Raw genomic sequence first — 21,126 nt, 5'->3', positions numbered from 1 at the left:
GAGTTCTAAATATCTCAACAAAGAATAAAAAGAAGAATTGATAAAATTTAGTAAAACTTCTCTGTTTTTTTAAAGCAGAGCTCCCAGCCTATCTTATGCTGCACATGAATTATTGTTACATATACAGTGCTATGATGAAAAGGATTGAAATATTACTGAATTTAGCTCTAATTTACTAATATCGAACAGTAGTAGTCACCGGAGAAAATATAAGCAACTGAGGCTGCAAACTACACAAGAAAAATAATCAGCTTTCTTAGAGCTGAACTGAGGAAGCCAGGCACTTTTTGAAACCAGCAAAAATGAAAAGCCACAGATCAAATGCTTCAGGTCAGAGAACTTACTAGGGAGAGTTTTGCTTATACACTGATTTTACTTCTCATGAATAATGCCTATGCTTCCTTGGTCACTCCAGTTTGCCTGAGAATGTCAGGTTGAATTTAAAGCTGCAGAAGTGTTATTTGCCCATACTGTGTTATGCTTGAGGTTCTGAGCTTTAAGCTACCATAAAATCTCTATAAATGGGCCCAATTCTTTTTGGAGAATATACATATATTCTTAGTCAGCACAAAGAGTAATGAACAACAACAACAAAAACACAAAAGGGCTTTATTCAGATTTCTTAATGTGCCTTCTTTTGCACGAGAAGTGAGAGAATACAGGGGAAAAAATAATGCAGTTTAGTAACTTGTTTTGCAACCAATTTATTCTAAAAATCAGAGTAGAATTTAAAATCAACTTGTTTTTTAAGCTTATTTTTTAAATCTTTTTTTACCAAATGAACACCTTCAGCTCAACTAACAGCTATAACTCAACTGTAACAACAATATAGCTCTGGTAAATAGACGGGGACAAGGAGAAAAAAAAAAAAAGGCAAGAGGCAACACATTGAGCGAAGCACAAGCTTGCAAAGGACTTCAGCTTGTCAGCAGAGGATATCTAAGGGAAAAATCTTCACCCAGAAATGAGGTCCCCAAACCACTGTGACTGGGCTTGCAGTGATCCAGTAATATGGGAATGCTTCCAAAAGTAACAAGAGTCAGATGATAAGGGAAAAAAAAATATGAGAGACAACATCATAGGGAAGTTACTGTTGTATTTCCTACAGAACATCACACACTCCAGGAAGAGTCCAACTAGCTCATCTGCAACAATTCGTACGTGTCAGCTTCCAGGAAGAAAACAAGTTGGGAGAAGAGCGAGGGAGGCGCCACAAGGGGTGGGTGGCCACGCTCCTGGCCAGCACTGCTGCAGAGGGACCTTCAAGACACAAGGCAAAGCTTGACTCGAGCATAATCACATGCAGCCCAGGATGTGCTCACTTTACCAATTCAGAGGAAGCACTTTATTCTTTATAAGAACTCAGATGCTATTCATATTAAAAATGTTGTCATTACTTCTAAGGATGGCCTACAGCAATGCTTCCAAACAGAAGTGGGAAACAAGGGAGTTTTGGAAGAAATTGCCTAGGCCACTAACTAGGCCACTGGATGATAGCGCAGGAAAGGAGAAGGGGAAAATGAACTTGGTCCTATTTAGGGATTTAATTTCTGCAAAAAGGAACACAGTTACCAGCACTGTCTAACTGCAATGAGAGCTATGTGTTAGTTCATTAACCCAACACACACAACCCCATCTTAAAAAAAGCCACATACTTATCATTATAATGGCATTTAAGCTCCATAGAGCTTCACAAACTTCTCAAACAGTGATAGTGAGTACAGAAAAAGACTATACCTATGTCTTCCCCATAAAGCTGGATGCCTAAAACTATGTTGTTCCCCAGTCCAGTGACAAACACATGCAAGTGCGAGAGGGGGAAATTCTGTTTCCTAGAACCCAGATTAATAGATCTGATAAATTCTTTCTCCAGGAAGGAAAAAGGCAGCCTCTCAACTTTCACCAGTTTCACTGTGATGAACAGATGGATGATATAAGGTTGTACTGCCTGTTACCAGCCAGTAAATCACTTAGATGTATCAACTGCCACACACAGGATCCCACAGCAATGAAAGTTAAAAGTGGGGAAGGAGGCGGAAGGAGGTTGGAGAACAAGTACAATAATTACTTCAGCATTAGGACTTCATTTGATTGGAAAATGAGTAATCACCATCACAGTATTGTATAGAAGTAAGATTTCCAGGCATTTATCACTCCTAAAAAAATGAGTTATAGGGATTATTTATTCTTACAAATAGTTACTGGAAGATTTGGGATTGAATACTGAGCAAGCCTGCAGACTAAAATGACTGTATGTTAAAGGTTTTTTTTTCCTTTTGGAATGAGAGCACAAAGGTCCCAACTACGTGAAAATATCAAGGCAAAATAAAATTTTCTTTATTTGATTCTTTAGTGGCATAAGAATCCCAGTGCAACCATGCTCTCAAATGCAAACGGCTGCTACCCATGCATTAGTCCAATATACGCTTGGTTAGAAAAGTAAACTCCTAATTTTAGTGAAGATTAAAATTGAATGAAATCATAATCCATGTATTAAAGCTGTTTCTGTTTAGCCATATATTGACAAGCTGTTGCTTACTCTAGAATTGCACAGGAAGCCTTTAAGCCCCTGCACATTTCAATGTTTGCCTAACTGATACATTGCCAAGTTCTCATTTCATCGCTTGCTTCAAATAGGAGAGCGTGGGGAAGAAAATATTAAGCTTTAACCTAGATTGACACCAAGCCAGTTACTTCAAGTGAGCACAAAGAGAGGAAATCACGAAGACAAAGTGAAATGAGTTTCAACTTACGGTTAAGTGCTGAATAGATGGAGCACAGAGTAGCCTCCTGATGCCGTTTTCCACAATTAGTCCGAGCCAATTAAAAGTCCCCCAGTACCAAAGGTAGCTCTGGCCTCCATGCCAGTAGCTCACAAAAGCAAAAGTGAGCGCTGAGGAAAAGAGCATCCCAAGCGTGCTAGCCTGAGATCCTCCCATTGGGATGTAAATGTACCTGTGGGTGAAGTGACAGACACACGGTGTGATTAGGGCTTTCATAAAAATATCAGAAAAGCATCTGCTGAAAAATACATTTGTTTTTTCACACTACTTCAGGAAAAAAAAATCTGATTGATTACTGACATTATTTGTAGAGCTTGCCCTAGTTTTTGCAAAGGTGCAGACCATCTCACAAAATATTTGCATACACCATTTGGCAAAAAAACTATTTTGTAGTCAGGGAAACTGCATTAGGCAAATGTAGAGGATAAACTACATTCTCAAAATTGTGCAGGACAAAGATTCATCTTTTAAAACTGCAGTAGTTGTATATCAGCTTATGCACACAGAAAATACAGGTAATCTACTTCATATAAATTTAGATTAAGAGACTCTTAATGATAAAATTTTGAACATTATAAAGGCATGTTACATTGGCATAACCCCCGAAAGGTCTTCCCTGCGTCAGAAATGTGGACACATTCATAGAGACTTTACTTTTAAAAGCTTATTATTTCTTTCTTTTTGGAATTTACATTAAGAATTGTATTAACTAAAAATATACCCTCCTTAGTTATTGAATTGCACTCTCAGGATCATATCTGCGTAATGACATCCACGGCACATGTCCCAAACATTAAAAAATGAACCTGTAGTGAAGAACTGGATTTAAACTGAATGCAGGAGTCAGAACCCTGGCCTTTACTTGATTATTTTAAGTGTTTAGAAAAGAGTATTTGTTCAACAAAAGTTGCAGAAGCAGTGGGATTGTGAAAGCTGATACTTTTTTTCTATAAAAAGGACTTGGTCACTTACTTTGCTTCCTTCTTGCCCAGAGGGCTGTGTGCACTTATGGCAGGTTCAGGATGGCATGGCCACTGGCCAGGCTTTATTTGAGAAAGTTGAGAGTTTCTGTTGATACGCTGAAGCACTTCATCATGCAAAGAAGTGACCATTCTGCTCAAAAGTACCTGTGCTGAGCACAGCAGGTATTAAGACTTGCCAGTGCAAATCTCTTTAGTCCCTTTATGTGTTGAGCATCGCACACTGTACTGTGATACTACTCTTAATTGCTAAGATATCTTTTTTCTAGAGAAATTTTTATCCCTGCTAGACAATTTCAATTACCTCAAAAATTTTAAAGTAAAGTCAATATAGCCTTTTATTCCTAACCTTTGGAAGCAACAAAGCACTGCATCAGGGGGTAAATTAAATGAGAATTTAAGAGGCAAATGCAAAAGACATTCAAAATAAAATTTTAAATGCTTGAAATTCTCTCTAGATGTAACATCAATATACCTTTTTCCTTCCACTGACTAGAGGGAGAATCAGATTACATTTATTGAAATACAGAATATATAGACTTCCAGTTTAAATGTATTTTTATCGAATCTACAAAAATAAATACAAGTCAATGTCCATAGTCTTCTATACATATTGTGGTTTTCTTGTCCTTCCCCTTATTTTCTTTTCAGGTCTTATTACATACATGCATAGAACTACATGGGACAGTGGAGGATGAAGGGCGCCCAGCCAGCTGCGCCGCTCCTTCAGGCGCTTCATAGGTGTCCCGAGAAATCCCTTCCATCCACAGGACCAGGGAAGTGCAGCTCCGCACCTCTCAGGCCACACTTCCCAATTCCTCCCCTCTTCCTTAGAAGCACTATGTGAAAGGGAATACAGGACAGGAATACAGACAGCCAGTGTTGGCAGCCTGGCCACAAGGTTGCTCAGAGGGGGCCTGACCCCACAGCCCAGCTGCACAGAGACCCCCAGACTGGGCTTTGCTGACACCATCGTTCCCGAAGTTCATCTTTTGCTGCATGGTTCCTAAAACATAGGATCTAAAAGTAACCTAGACATCCTCTGCAAGAGAACATATCTCCCTTACTAGAGGCCCTAAGGAAATCTTTTTCCTGAACTCACAAGGTACTGGGTTGCAGCACACAATGTAGCTTTTGCTGCAGAAGCAGCTCCAGTTTTCCATACAAAACACTGCTTGCCTCCCCTGAAAGATGAAAGCTGTTGCATGGATACCAGCCGAGGTGTCAGCACAAGCAGCTCCACTTGTCACTGGTGCCGGCAGTAACAGGCTGGGAACGCCACGTTACTCATCTGCCACTGCAACTCCTCTTAGCTTGGTCTGAACAGTTCTCAGTTCACGGTGCAGAAGAAAATAGGCTATTTTCAGATTTGTAGTGTTTAACGACAGCCGTTAGTTAATTGGGCAGCACTAATTCAAATTCTGGTGAATGTTTCAGGTCAGGGAAATTTTGGCTCCCAGTGAGGCCCACGGCAAACACATAATTGCAAATTTGCTTGCGCTTGCCTTGTAAAGACGTGCCTGAGAAAGCCGAGAAGCCAAATACTATCATGAAATACCCATTAACATCTTGACCTTTCCCTAGTGCACTGTGGAGTATCTGTGTCCTAGCCAGAAGGGGGGAACACAAGGCAGAAGGCAAAGCCTCCCTCTCGCTGTGTTCAGCTCCCAGAAGGCCTGGGAAAGGGCTGCCTGGCACGTCTTGTGCTCTGCTCAACGCGCCACGAGCTGCCTCTGCGCTGCAGGCTCAAGCCTTAGTTTGTCAGAGCATCTACTGGCAATTCTGAGTCCTTTCTTTCAAGCACTCAGACAAGACATTCTGTCTGTGCACATTATCTACACAGAAAAACAAAAACCCACAAAATCTATTAATACATTACAGAATCAATCTTGGTTTGATCACATCAGAAAAAAAAAGCTATATACGTATGCCACCTTACCATATATGTACATCATAATAATGTTTTCTTCTTGTTTTTACATTTGCACATAGACAGGCCTGTTTGCAAGCAAGTAGACAATTCTGACAGTCAGGAGCCAGATTCTGGCTCCACACCAGCCACTTTGTGCTCTCCGATATCATCAAAATTGTCCTAAACACAAGAAAACTTTCCATTGTAAAAGACATTTTGCTTGAATGATAACTTAGCATCTTATTTCTCAGTGATTTCCATGTGTTTACAAAAAAAATAAAAATAAAAATAAAGATCATGCATTTTATTTCAGAAACCTATATTTACACTAAAGAAATGAAAAGCATGAAGGAGACTAAACCAGTAAATATCAGTAAAGCAAGCTGGAAGACAGAAGAAAGATTATTACTTTTGTATCATCTGAGAGTAACATCCACTTATTAACCAACAATTAACATCCTAAACAGAACAGAATAAATGCTTACTAGACACTTTCTTCTGCCACAGTTTCACCCGAAGATGATTCCTGGAGTAAAATGAAATACTGCGCCCCTTTGGCTCAGCAATAAGCCACTACATATCCTAACAGTGGAAAGGAAACAAAGTCCCCAAAAGGAAGATAAGGTGCTGCGATACCTAGCTCTGAACGTGTAAGAAAGCTAGAATCAGGCCAGGCTCATCTGCCCTATGTTGCTCTTCTCTGGCTAATGCATCATTTCCCTGTATTAGTGGCACTTGATAAATTTTTCAGATAAAAGTAGCTTGCCCAAAAGGTCAAATGAAGATGGCTTGGTACTCAGGCATGGCACTGGTATGCAGTATCTTCTTTTCCTGGATGTCTATCCCTTGTCATAGGAGGGCACAGTCTTGGAACCCATTGGAAGCCATTAAGAACTAACTTAACTTCCCAGCTGAAAGAAGAGAGAAGATTTCCAGGCAGGCTCAGGCAGTCAGCTAGGACATCATGACTGCCAGAGGCCCCGCTCCCACAGTGAGCCCAACGCTCCTAAATCAGCTAGGCCTATGCTAACGGTAACAGGGAAAGGCACTTCATCCTGCCAGAAGTAAAAACTGCACATTACAATGAAGTAAAAAAAGAACTCAACTTAGATTAAATATTTCAAAGTGTTTGGCACACATTGAAGGCATGGAAAAGCAAATAAATATTATTTGAGAAAATCACACACTTCACTAACAGTACAAAGCCCACATGCTTAGTTTCCTCTCCTGCAGTAAAGCCATTTCAGCCTCCACATATGTTCACATCTGTTTGGATTCCAAACTAAAACATGCATGGTATTTAAGATTGTTATTTTCATAAACCCAATATAGTTATCTCTCCTGAAGAACCACATGCCTTCCTTTTAGTCCCACTTACAGTAGTTTATCTACAACTAGCAAGCTACTCCATTTATAAAAAAAAATCTTTATTCTACCTCACTAAGTGAACATAAGAGAATTGGATAAAATATGTAAATGGTACCATTTAAACCTCTAAGGTAATACCAACATAAATATAATAGATGAGGTGTGTAAAAGTAACATATACTTAAAGAGAAAAACTTTAAAAATCCAAAACCCATTTGATTTAGTTTTCAAGTAGCAATCTACAAAACAAGCATAAGAGCTGTGACAATCATTTCCTTGGAAAACACATTGTTTTTTAAAATGACACCTACATAAGATTTTTTTTAATTTTTCTGATAATTTAAGGAAAAAAGAAAAATAAAAACCACACTAAATGGAGCATTTGCAACCAGTTAAGAATCGCTCTGAAGGACTTTTACTCTTCTTATCCCCAATACACTATGCTTCCTCATATATGCATGTCATTTAAAAAAATTTAAACAAATGCTTTATTCTCACTTACTTTAAGATTTTAATGTAAGTGCTGTTTTGTCCAGGGGCTTTCAGGAACATGAGCTGAAATAAAGCAATACATGAAGATGATGCATGATACCCATCGTCATTCGTTCTCTCTCATATATGAAGTTTTGTCCAGGCAGCATTTTGCCTGGGAAGTCTAGTCTTTTAAGTCAGTAAAGTGTTCCTTGTGGTGAATCAAGAACTCAATGGTCAAAATGGGCACTATAAGGGTAACTTAACTAACTGAATTACTGTACATTTTGCTTCCGAATTTGACCCAAGGATTGTCACCATGAGAGGGATTTGGATGAATTGAAGTGCATGCTATGACACAGGGTTAGATCTAGAGAAGAATTTCCTCTTGAATCAGGATTGGGTTTTCTTTTTCTTTTAATCTAGGCTTTTGTTTGTTTGTTTGTTTTGTAGTCTTAAACCATTGATTTTAAAGCATGTCTCTATAGTGTAATCAACATATTTCAGTTCCAGTTCTGCAAATTCTTACTTCCATGCAAACTCTTATGATTCCTTTTTTGTCAAAGCTTCAAGAAGTCATTGACTTTTATGGAACTATGCAGAGTGCATAAGTTAACACACACCTGTAAATCTTTGCAAAACCAGGACCTGCATGAATAGATCTGCCTCAAATCACAGAATTGCCTCCTGTATACAGGACTTTGAAGATAGCACCTGATAGATAGATAGATAGATAGGTAGATAGATAGATAGCAGCTGAAAAAAATAGCTACAAATATTCAAAATATCAGTTAGCAAAATTTCTGCTAGGAGAGGTAAGCCTCAGTCTTATTATGAAAATCAATTTCTAACTTAGTCTAATAGTTTTGCTGGGTTGTTGGTAAAGCTTTTTAAGCTCCGTAAGATTTTCTCACCTCATCGGCTTAATGTGATGTTTAGACAGCCTCTAACAAATGCAGAACCTTTAAAATATTAAAGCTAATGTTGGCTCCAGGCAAGTCTTTTTAAATTACCACAAAAATGTTTAATAAGAAGTTAAGTCCATTTGGGTTACAAAGCATTAATGAGAATATTCATATGCAAGAACCCCCTGCTTTATGAATATGACTTGGCTCACTTGATTTTGGCTCACTTTTCCACTTATTAGTGATTCCAAATAAAAACTGAGTGTGTGGTTTCCTACTAAAAATCTGAAAAGCATTTTGAGTTATTTTTCTTCCCTTGCATTAAACATCAGAAATGATCTGAGGCAAGTTCATATATGAAAGTGCAGATAACTGTGAAATATTGAACAACTCATTTTGAATTCACTCTTCCAAGAAAGCTCATGTTTTCAATGAGATTCATTTATTTCAAATGAAACGTTAATCTAAATCTCAATACTTCCTTTTAATAGAAGGCGTTTCATAAACAATAGATTGCTATGCTTAGTTTTCTCTCGGAAAAGAAAAGAAACCCTGTCTACCATCTGTTTGCAATCAAATTGCAGTCAAATGCAATACTCTCTTTGATCTCAATGGAAATGGGATAGGTTCCATATGAACAAACAGAATGCAAAGTCCAACATTTTTGGTCACTGAAGAAAAAGAAGATGTTATTGCTAAAACAACCCATAAAGCTCAGCTACTGTGCGGGAGGTCGGAGGGGGTGACGTGTCACTATGCTCTGTTATGAGTTGAGAAGTAACTACCTCCTTCCTTATCCCACACAGAATTTGCAGCGCTCCCTGAAGATGTTCTGAATTTAAGCCCTCAGGGGCCCAATTCATTCCTGATGCTCTCAATACACTTACCTTGTACTGATAATATCTAAGCTTAGCATGCAGCACAGCAAGTGGGCTATACTCTTTTGAAAACCTGGCTGGAGGAGAGCTCTATTAATAGCACTGTCACTCTTTGCTGATAAAGTGGTAGAGGTCAGGCTCTTTGCCAAGGAGACCAGCACATCCTATCTCCCAGAAGAGCCAGCTGTCTGTTACCAGCCTGCCAACAGGCAGGAAAGAACAAGATTCAAAGAGGGAGTATGCAAGAAACAAGTCTGCAGCTAGGGCATTACCTCTAGAGGTCTCAGGTCTAGTCTCTGCACCAGAAATTGCTCATTGTGCTCTAAAGAATCACTGGAAAAAATGCACAGGCAACACTGGGAACACAAGATCTTTTTCTCCTCTTTTTCTTTACCTCTGCTGACTCCTACACTGGGTGGCCTAGCTCAAAATTCAGAGTTCTGCAAGTCTGCACCAGATTTTGCATAGGCATAACTTTCCTGTATAAATAGAGTTTTTGAAGAAAGTCACTTCTCTTATCTCCCCTCTTACAAGTGTATATTCACAACACCACATTTTACAGTAGTTTTCAACTACAGCTATAGTGATAGAGACCCTTTCTGAATGTTTTTTTCCTGTACACGTACAAAACTATTTCTGATTCAGCTAGTGAAAAGTTGTGAAGAGAGTGTCATTTGTTGCTTTGACCATGCTTACAACAAAGTGATACCTTTTCTTTCTCCTCTCTTAGAAAGCCTTAATCTTAGCAAGCCAGGTACAGTGGATAAAAAGTGGATAAAAAGCAGACACACTTGCCCTTTCCTAGCACAGCCTACCAATTGTTCATGAAAGTTAGGCATCACTCAGGAATCCTTGCCACAAAACCAGAGCAGCTCAGCATAAGTTAAGCAATTTGGAAGAAAAAAAAAAAAAGATATATTTAATGTCTACAGAACATACATTATAAAATATAAAGAGAAGGGACACTTAAAATACTGTATCACTGTGCATTCCCTTTTCCTGTATGCCTCTTCTAAACAAGTGCATGAAGTACACAGTACAGCAAAACCCTATTTACTTGATATTTTTATTTATTTATTTATGTACTTCTTGGACAAAATGGTAAAGCTTAAAAGCACCTTGAAATTTGCTAGGTAACAGAAAGGACTGTTTAATCCTCACAGAATCCTTTGCAGGGAGCCTGGTGATTCTTTTTCCTTTATATATTGCTCAGTACACATGTCTGTCAGAGGGCTTTGTTATCTTTCATAAACCACACAATAGTTTCCCCCAATCATCATCATTATAATCGAATCATAAAGGTTGGAAAAGACCTTCAAGATCATCAAGTCCAACTGTCAAGCAATACCTTTGCCTCATTCTTTTTTATAGTTCTATAAACAAGGAAGGAGAAGCTTTAGAAAACTGTTGCCTTGAACATCAGAAATACAAAATGTCACAAGATCGGAATAAAGTTTGGGATCTGAAGTCAGTGACTCAGTGTTACTAAGTTAAAAGTAGAAATCAAAAACATGCACTTAAAAAGCGTTCCATGTCTCCCAAGTTCACCTTTCTTAGAATATATTGTCTGCAATAGTGGGGAAAGACTAGTTATAAAATATTGCCGAAGCATTGAGATGTCTTGGTGAAGCTGCGATGACTTAAATTAAGATTCCCTGTCACACTAAAGAACTTGTAAATGCTCCATGTCCTATACAGAATCATTTCAAAAAGCAGCAGAATTCAGTCCTGTGATGCACAATCCCTATTTACCAGAACAAAATGGCATTGTCAAACATCTCACTTAAGTGAGAATGGATATGATATCAAATTTAATTAAGCAAAGTAAAATATTTACTTTTTTTGAAGTGCTCCTTTTTTTTTTGTATGAAAAATGAAAGCATAACCACTGTCTCTTACACAAGTCTGGAACACTGTTTCAGCACAGATATGAAATCATGTGGGAAATGTCAGTGTCTCTGAAGACTGCACTTGGATGAGAGACTAGATGCAACAGGTAGCCATATGCAGAAATTTTAATGGATGTGTAAATAAAACCATGTGAATGAGGGGAAAAAACACAAGTTATATGCTTAATAATAAAAGGCAGTCAGTGTGGTGAGATCTGCCCCTCCTCCCTCTCCAAAAAAATAAACCACAACTGCAGCAGAAAATGTTTCACATTTGGTCTCACTCTCCTAGCAATGTCTGTCCAGATGTCTAGTGGGGGTGTGTTTTTTAAAAAGGGAGAACAAATAATGATTGATAAGAGAGTATTTAATGACTTCTCTGCATCAATCTTCGCAAAACTCCCAAGACTCAGCAAAATCTGTTTTAATTGGGAAATAGGTGTAGGGCAGAAAAGACAAAGAAATTAGACTATTTAGACTTGTCCAAAGCACTCTAGCTCATGGATCTTCACGGAAATCACTTAAGAATACTCAAGGAAGTGTCTGAATTACACTTTGGGCCATTAGCTTTTCTGCTTTCTATTTCTTGATGATTTTAACAGACTGCACAATAGAAAACAGCATCTCCCTTTCTTTCTTCAAAAGAGGAGGAATAGGACTAAAACAGGACCTAAAAGCTCATCCAGCTGGGGAAATGCCCAAGATAAATTCGTGGTAGTGTTTTGGAACAGACTATTAAGCAGCTACATGTGCCAACACAGAAACAAAGAAAATAAGAGTAAGATAGAAAGCAGAAGCTATAGCTTAGCTTTTAAACTGCTTGAAGTATTTACCAAACATTCAAGACATTAAACCTCCTTCAATATTCAATAACTGTCTCACATCCTTGTGCCTAAAAGAAATGGAAATTGCATACAGGGTGCACAATACTGTGTCGAATACTGTATCTAAGACGACTACGAAATTACACTTAAAATTTTTGTTTATTTGTGTGTTTGTGTGTTTGTTTGTTTGTTTCATTCTGTTAATGACCTGTTCTCCTCTGTACTTCAATTCTAGTTCATACCCCTCAGTAAGAGGATGCCAGTACCTCCCAAGCGTGTAAGCTCTGGAAAGTAATACGCCCTATGAAAAAAACTCCATTCAACTGCAGTTTTGTCACGATAGGGGTGAAGATGACAAAAAAGGAATAAGCAGACTATTCTCCACTATACTGAATGCAAACATCAGGCTCAACACCCAAAGTATCACTGGAAACACTGAACACATCCTAACTCATCCTAGACTGCAGCCTCAGCGGGGAGACAGGAGGCAACCGCTGCTCTCAGATACCTCCATTTTCTTCTGAGACTGGTGTCTGACTAGATAACTGCTTCTGCCCATCACAATTCACCATCAGAGCAGCACAGCACTCACACACATATCAGGCAGTGCAGAGAGAAAATAGCAAAACATTGTTTTCTGATACCCTCTGCCTCCCAGGTGATACAGACATCCACCTCCAGAAGCAATTTCACTCCTCAGACAAGTTACTTCAGAAGGAAGGAAGCAGGGTGCAGCATTTACACACGTGTTAAGTACTAGCTCCAACAGCTGAGACCAAGGAGGTCATGAAAAGGAACATGGAAAGTCTCATGGCTTCACCTCAAACTTCTGGTTATCAGGTAGACTCACTTGATAACCATTGTCAACCTGAAAATAGAACCATACAGGCAGAATTTGTGCATATTGAAAATTACATCAAATAAAATTGTCTTAGGTCAAGTGTGTTGATGATAGATAACTTTTATGTTTCTCACCTATTTCTGTACACTAAGGAGCCTCCTATCCCACAATAGCAGCCCACTCTAACCTCTATTCCTTACAGTCTGTCCTAAATGGTAGCTTCTCTATGATTGCCTCATCCTTTCTAGTACACTTCAGTGACAGTGAAAATGAATTAAACAAAGTAATATGTAACAGGGCGGATTCACAAACTTAGGGACAGCTCCAAGCTGAAACTGCTGTGTGAAAAGCATGAATGATGATTGAAGGCTATGAGCATTTCACCAGATGCCCCAAATCATTAGTTCAAGATTGCTACACTATTCCTAAGATACAAAACATGCAAGTGTTCTGTTGATCGACATCAAAATTTTATGAAGTTGAACACCAGATTTCTTCAAGAGTGGTAATTGAGATCAGTTTATTGACCCTTATGATAAAAGGCTTGAGAATATCTTCTTTGACTGACGGTATGACTTTTGTCATTGATTTCAAATGGATAGGGATCAGAGTACTGTGCTTTTCTTTGCCAAGTCTCTTTTACTGATCCTCCTATAATTAGCCACAAAACTCCTCAAAACTCCATGGTGGAAGAATCAGCAAGATTTCTTGACCTTGTCATACCTGCATGGATGAGGGTACAACTACTTTTTATTTCAAGAAAAAAAAAATGAGTAATTATATTTTTACACTATTTTTATGCATGCGTTCACCTATATTCCTGCATACTTGCATATTTTGTGGATGCAGGGATGGGGATCATTAAGTAGAGCATTCATATAGCAGAGAAGCAATACCTAAATAAATTCTTCCATCACACACCAGGCCGTAGATTGGATTTAACAGAGTGAACTTGACAGATATTTTTCTAATTTGAATAAAATGACATTTAAGTTTGTTCACGTTCTGGAGTATACTCATTAAGGGATTTCCATTTTAATCTGAAAAGCATTTTCTACATGAAAAAAATCTTTATTATCAAATATAATGCCACATACAGGATACAATGATTTTCTTCTCTAATATGCTGAAGAGGATGACCACGCATAATTATGATCTATCTTGTCTAGTTTTAATCTTCTAAACACTTGCATATGCGAATTCTTACTGTGGTCCCAGGCTCTCTTGTTATTTTTCTTGTATATTAATTTAGAAGCAATTACCTCCTTAAAGTGCAGGAAAATGTAGCACAATCTAAACTACAGTTTTTAAGAGAAGGGCATGAATTGCAACATTAAACACGCCAGTTGCATCCTTTTCTGACTACATATGTAGCACTAACTCTGCAGCTAAACCGTGAAGTGTCAGTGTTAAGCTCAAGCTTTACTTCAGGAAAACCCATACGAACCCCTTCTCTAGGTTTAAAACCCTGTTGTTTTCTCAGGAGAACGTGAGAGTATGACAAAGACCACAGCAGGAAGTCCTCTCTGGTGAGCTGATCATCCTCTCTCCCTACTCATGTGTCCCCTGAGCCATAAGGCACCACTGCTGGAGCTACTCCTGAGCTCTCTGTGCCTGTTTGGTACGAGGAGAACGGCTGGAAGTCAAAGGATCCATCCCAACACAGTCTTATTTAAACAAGCTCCAATGTCCTTTTAAAGATAGGGGACAATATAAAGCCAACTGTAACAGTCCATGGCCTGTGTTTGTTAAAACTTCTACAGACAACTGCTGCTGGCAGAAGAAAGCTGAAGATCTCAGAGAGGACTGCTGCTGTTCAGAACAGGAGTTGGTTTTTACTTCGTATAGCAACGGGAGCAAACAGTAGATGAAAGCCAGTGGGAGTAAAATTTGATTTTTAAATTGAATTTTGGACCTTAGTTCTCAAGTGTACATTTCTTAGCCATAAGCCCTTGGCACAACATAAGATACTTCTCTTTGCTAGTTTTATCTGACAAGTAAACCTGGTCTTAGTTTCTAAAGTGCCTTTTTTTTTTTTAACCATACAGTTCAATACAAAATATCAATACATTCTGTTAAAAAAAGCTTGGCTGGGATTCTTAGGGCTCTTTTGCTGAGTAGGTAGAGCTTAAATCAAAAGCAAGGGCATTTTTCCCAATCTTCTTCCTTCAGCTGCCTTTATTACGCTTTTTTATTTTCTATAGAACAAGAAGATAGCAAAAATATACTCTTTCATTGTAACTCAAAATTCTTGAAAGGGAGGGTTTAATCATGAAAATGCTTTTATGATCAATCTTTTTCATTAAGACTTTCTGTATGGATTAAAGGAAAAGAGAAGAGAAAGGAAGGAGAGGAGGGAAGGAGAAAAACAAAATTATCAGCCACTGGTGTTTGACAACTAGCACAACTAAAACCAAAACAGCTCAGAGAAATTGCAGAACAGTCCAGTCCACCCCAGAACACTTTGCAGCTATACATGACATCCTCCACATTGAAGTGATAATCTTAATAGAGTGACCATTGTTCCAAGAATATCCTGGCATTACATGGATAAAAAGGAAGTCTTAAAACTGTGCAGGCCTCTCTCCTCTTGGTTGTTTTGCCTTTTTTTTTTTCCTCTCTCCTCTCCCACTGGGTGCAAACAAGATAAAGAAATTCACAGCATCTCTTGTTTATTGTGTGATGTATTAACAGCAACCGCCTCCACCCCATCATCTTAGTCAATATGGAAGTGCAATCCTAAAATCAGAATTTGGATATAATTTCAATACTACTTCAAGGCAGGTAATTAATAAAGATATTAAAAAAAAAAGTAAACAAGCATTGTAAGTTCTTTATAACAATAAATAAAAGTGAAGCCTTTTTCTGAATCCAAATAGTGAACCTTTTCTGCATAAAGATCCTGCAAGGATCAATGATATCACACAGCCACATCAGACCTTGGAAGACAGGCTGCAGATAGCATCCAATGTCAAGCTGCAGCTTGTTCAGAGTGCTTGATATGTAAGGCCAGCCTGTCCTGTCTACATTTCAGAATTTTCCAGCTCATAATGCTACTAAGATTTAACATTTTGACAGTTCAGACAAAATCATTGCACTGCGCTGCTCTTTTGATATTACTAGGTTTGAAAGCCATTACATGAACAAACAAGATATGGCAAGTTATTTAATTATCTATCTAGGACATGTTTAAATTCTGACTCCATGTTAGGCACAGACTTAACCATTTCACGTAGTTGGGATTGCATGCATACGCTTAAAACCAGGCATGTTCTAAAATAACATACAGAATCCAGAATTTTTAATGTGTTCCAGAAAGCTTCCCTTTGATTTATTGGTTCTCTTTTCAAATGGATAATACTCATCAGTTCTTCTACTTCTCAATCTATTGGGCTATTCAGATATGTTCCCCCACCCTTAATATTTTCAATTTCGTAAATTTGTCTCTTAATTATTTTGGCTAGAGGATTCAGTAACCAAAACCCTTTAAGATAGCAAAAGGCCACAAAAATCCAAAGCATACAGACTAATCTGAGACAATGTATTTAGCTAAATCTCTATTCTTCTTCCACGAAATTTAACAAACTAAGATAATATAACAAACTACGAGCTGCACTCACTCAGTGCACCTCTATTGTTCTCAGCACAATTCAGCATCTCTGACTAACCTTACCGTATTTTACACTTTGTGGGAAACCAGCAACGCCTGGACAAGACTCCGGAACATTGTCCCAGTGCCGGTAGCTTCCTGCCAGCCATCGCTGTACGCAGCCTGTCGAGCACAGCAAGACCGGTCCCCCCACAGCGACCCTTCAGCTAACGTGGGGTGAACTTCTGCAAATATGTGGGAGGGAGAAAAGGGACACAGAGGAAAGAGAAGAATTTTTCCAATAAGAGTATCCAGACAGTCCAAATGTAGGCACAAATCAGGATCTCTCATTTATGTTGCTACCAACAAGGAATGATCAAGTATGTAAAGGATTGAAGCTGTTATACATGACATGAAGATGTGTTATGCAAGAAAATAATTACGATGAAATATGTTCATCAACAACTTCTAGGATGTCTTAAGTTATCACAATTCAGACAAAAACTACAGATCACTAAAACTTCCCAAAACATGATATATAGACCCAAAGTTTTAACCCCTTGTTATGTTCTGTTGGGAACAGCTGTATATAAATGTGGAGTAAAGGGATGGAACACACATGCGTCATAGGAAAAACAGATACGGATGTTGCTAGCCAACTGCACAAGCATCCTACTGTTCATTTTCACTAGTTGGTTTGCAAAAGTGGGGAAAACACTGGATAAAATATGTGAAAATTAATTAGATTGGGAAAAGGAAGAAAATAAACTTTTTTCAGCTTCTTTTTATTTCTAATGCAACCAAAGTACAAGAACCCAATTTATAAAAATTAAGGCAGAACTGAAGTTGGAATGAGAGGCACAAATTAAGTGTCTTAGAATTTGTCAGTTGACTGATATTATGGAAATGATTTTACTGCCCAGAGAGTAATTATGTTTCCAAATTATATCATAATTATTCAAATGCAAGTGACCTTGTCCTGTACAAGTCTTAAAAACTGCTCACAGACTTGAAGAAACAGATTTTAGACTGGCTGCAAGCTGAAAGTTGATGGAAGCTGAATGCTGATTATGCTGAAGCATTGCATGTCAAGCAGCATTATGTTCTGACTCAGTGAAAATGAGCTTGCTGAAAAGCAAGGTGGGACACATTAAACTTGTGCAGCGTGTTGAAATTAGAGTGATTTAAGTGCAAGTTATCATTATTACCAGACTGCAACCATGTTTCTGTAAGAGTGAAAGAATGCATGTGAAGAACACCTAGCAGTTCTTCATCTTGTAGAACCTTCAGCCTTCTTATGAATTCTGCATTGATATAGCTGATGCTATAGATGGTTTAGAATAGGTTTCTCATGAAGTAGATTTCTCTTTTTAGAAATCATAATCTCTCCTTTTGCATACTTGGAAAAGGGGAGTTGTTTACAAAGCAGATAAAATGTTTCAGTTGATCTAGAAATACACGTAAAATACCTTTAAAAATATGTAATCTGCTCTAGTGAGGTTCCACTGGTCCATATTCTCTCATTAGGGTTCACTAAAGCTTCCAATACATTGTCTGGATGAAATAGATATGTAGGAAGACATACCGAGACAGATAAGGTATACAAAAGATTTGTCGTAATTGTAAAGGTTAAAAATGCAAAATCCGTTCTTTCCGCTTATCTCACTGGCCAATGAAGTTACACTGAACGCCCTCCTCACATACTGTCTATTCTCTGGATGTCACGTGTGATTCTGGGTAGTGTACCTGCTTAGACCAAGGCTCAAAACATTTCTGTTTATTATGAAGTGATATTCAGGCACCTATGAGCATTCTGCATTTTATTGGAACCCATCAGTGGCTGTCAAAGCACATTCTTTCTTGTTTTATGAAAATGCTTGTCCTAACCTCATCACTACCTTATCTGAATGTTAATACTGCACTAAAACAAGAGCAACACCACTACACTAAAAAACCCAAATGCATATTCTGTGGTTTATTCACTCTCCACAGACAGGAGAAAAAAAAAAAAAGTGCAACATAGTATAGCAGGCTGGCACAGAGCACGTGCACTTTTCTTGAGCACGTTGTTGTTAATGTTCAAGAAATTAAGGCTTGAGAACCCTACTCTGCATATGAAGTAAAGGAGTGGGGGGAGGGTGGGGATAAAGCTTACTGCAGTCTTTATTTCGGGAAGATGCTCACTACACAACTACATTACAAGACAGAATAAATGCCCCAAAAGATCACCTCTAACCTGCAGGTACAAAATCTGATTATGCTTGAAGGTTAAGGTCACTGAACTGTTCCACTTCTTAGATCTTTAGAACGCAATCTTCTGGGGCTCTAATTCCTCAAGGGCCGAAATCTTAATCTTCATTGCACGCTTCACAGGGCAGGAGCATAGTGAATACAGATCCTATGCTAGCAGTAAGCTGTGGTAGCGAAAACAAGGCACAAGAGTATTTAATAATAGTTGGTCTGTTCCATGTAAGTCATGTTAGAGCAGTCTATCTAGGAACAACAGAAGTATCACAGCAATAAAAGTAACAAAAGACAAAGCACATTGTTAACAAAACAATATTGTTTCCCTGGCACACTGTATTGTACCATGTAAGGTAGCTATGCCAGACACTATCTGCATGGTACAGAAAGCCGTCAGAGAAAAAATATACACAAAATGAAGTCCTCCCTTGTACCTGACTGCACCTAAGGAGGAAATTGCTCATTGTATTAGCCATCATAATTCTGTGAATACATACAAAAATAGCCATACCATCTATAAATGTGAAATGTTGCATGATGACAGCCTACACACATACTATTTCGCCAGAGAAAAAAAGAGAAAAAAACTCAATTGACAGGGAGGTTTATAAACACCTTAAATCAACCCACCAGAGGAATAATAGGAGCTATCCTTAAATAATTTGTAACTGGACCTAAATATTTATCCTGGAGTAGGGAAGAGGAAGAAAGACAAACCTGTGAAATAATTGCTGATGATAAAACCAGAACTCGCTCGCATTTTCCCACCCAAAAAACCTACTGCACCTAGTAACAGTGAACAACATGTATGAACCACACAGAGCCTAGTTTGTATTTACAGTATTTCCATATATGTTGGGTATATATACATAGCTCAACACAGAGCCATTTTTAACCAAACCAATGAAACATTCATTGAGACCCAGGAACACTTCCCACAGAGCATCATGGACGTACAGGGATGTAATAAACGCTTCCCATACAGCCACCATACCACACACACAGCTAAGCCATAGAGCTATATCTGTCCCAGCTACCTAGCCACAACGATAAGCTGGACTTTTGGAAAGAAAGAAAACGCGCTGGGGCAGAATGCAGAGTGGGGCTGATTGACACAGAATAGACACTGTAATTAGCCGGAATTATTAGTCACTCTACTGTTGATTTTATCACCATCAAGAATCATTTTGTGACAACAGCTAGATAAGGGCACCACAGTACTAAGCAGGCGAGCTGAAGGGGGAATGGGAAGAAGTTAAGAGTGGCAGAAATGGCAAAGGCTAGAAAAACCTGGCTGACAGGGAATGAGAAAAAGGCAGAGATAATGTTAGCAGAAGTTTAAAGAAAAAATACACAATAAATTTACCTGTCACCCCTAAAATTGCAAACTCTTAAGCTCATTGAATGAAAAAGGTTAAAGTACAAAATGAATTTAGTAGGCAGAGACAGTCTTCCGAAAGAACAAGCTATAAAAAAAAGACTACCACAAAATAAATTAGGATGCAATAGAAAAAAGATACTGTTCAGGTACCATAACAGAGAAAAAAAAATGCAGTTCTCAGTAAATTTTAGAATTGAAATAAAAAGCAAAAACCCTCAAAGCCTGTGAAAATCTCACGTAACATACAGAATTTACAGCAAGGAGGCATAGGCATAAGATGTTATTGTTTGAATGTGTCCTATAACATACAACATAAATACGGTGTTCTGTAAATGTTTTAACATTCAAGACTTCAATATTCAATAATGAGCAGAAATGTTAACACATTTCGTTTTCTACAGCTCTGCTCATTAAGTAAACACATTGCAAGCAAAACATTAGAAAACTTCTGTCTGTATCAGGAAATGGTGATTTAGACAAAATTTTATGCAACTAGCAAGTATCTAAGTGAAAAGAACCTACTTATTTCAAAGTTTATGTTAAGAATTTCAGATATTTATTTTATGGGAATACACAAAAAGAATGGAACACAGAACCTAAAATGCCTAAATCAAGAATACAGCATTTAGTAGACATCTCCATTTACAGATGTGATTACCCTGGTTTCCCCTTATACATTTTTTTGGAAAAGTCTAAGAAAGGAAACTATAAGCAAAACTTACAGCAAAGTTGCATGTGTCCTTCACAACACAAGCATATTTAAAAGGTCCTTCACCTTCCAGATAAATTCCTTGCATCTTAATTCTTTGATATATACCACAAACTTTGAGGGTCAAACCATGACAGTTTGAACTTGGATTTGCTGTAATTATCTAGGGAGCAGGCAAAGATCTTGCTACTGATTTCTTCACTGTTTCAAAGGCAGGTAGCTGAATTGTAAGGGCTGAACTTCCTTTTCGGGCAAGTCACTGTGAACAGGGCAGGTGACACACATGATCCAAAGAATACCACAGAGGTCACTGGAGAATTTCCCAAATAGTTTAAGACAAACACTAGCAAAA

The 21,126-nt window shown here is 38.2% G+C and overlaps 1 long non-coding RNA gene across 1 annotated transcript in view; it reads right to left on the bottom strand.

Moving 5' to 3' along the window:
* LOC148596042 (uncharacterized) overlaps positions 1-2,952 on the bottom strand; it is a 68,806-nt gene extending 65,854 nt beyond the window's left edge. Inside the window, exon 1 of the long non-coding RNA XR_015913773.1 lies at positions 2,754-2,952. This is a non-coding gene — a long non-coding RNA (uncharacterized LOC148596042). The remainder of the gene's footprint in view (positions 1-2,753) is intronic.
* Between the last annotated feature and the right edge of the window lie 18,174 nt (positions 2,953-21,126).

Source organism: Tinamus guttatus, unplaced genomic scaffold, assembly GCF_059628265.1.
Source record: "Tinamus guttatus ecotype Peru unplaced genomic scaffold, ASM5962826v1 Tinamus_guttatus_pri_ptg000033l, whole genome shotgun sequence".
NCBI lineage: Eukaryota > Metazoa > Chordata > Aves > Tinamiformes > Tinamidae > Tinamus > Tinamus guttatus.
Note: the sequence above shows the minus strand (reverse complement) of the source record. Positions and strands in the feature narration are given on the sequence as shown.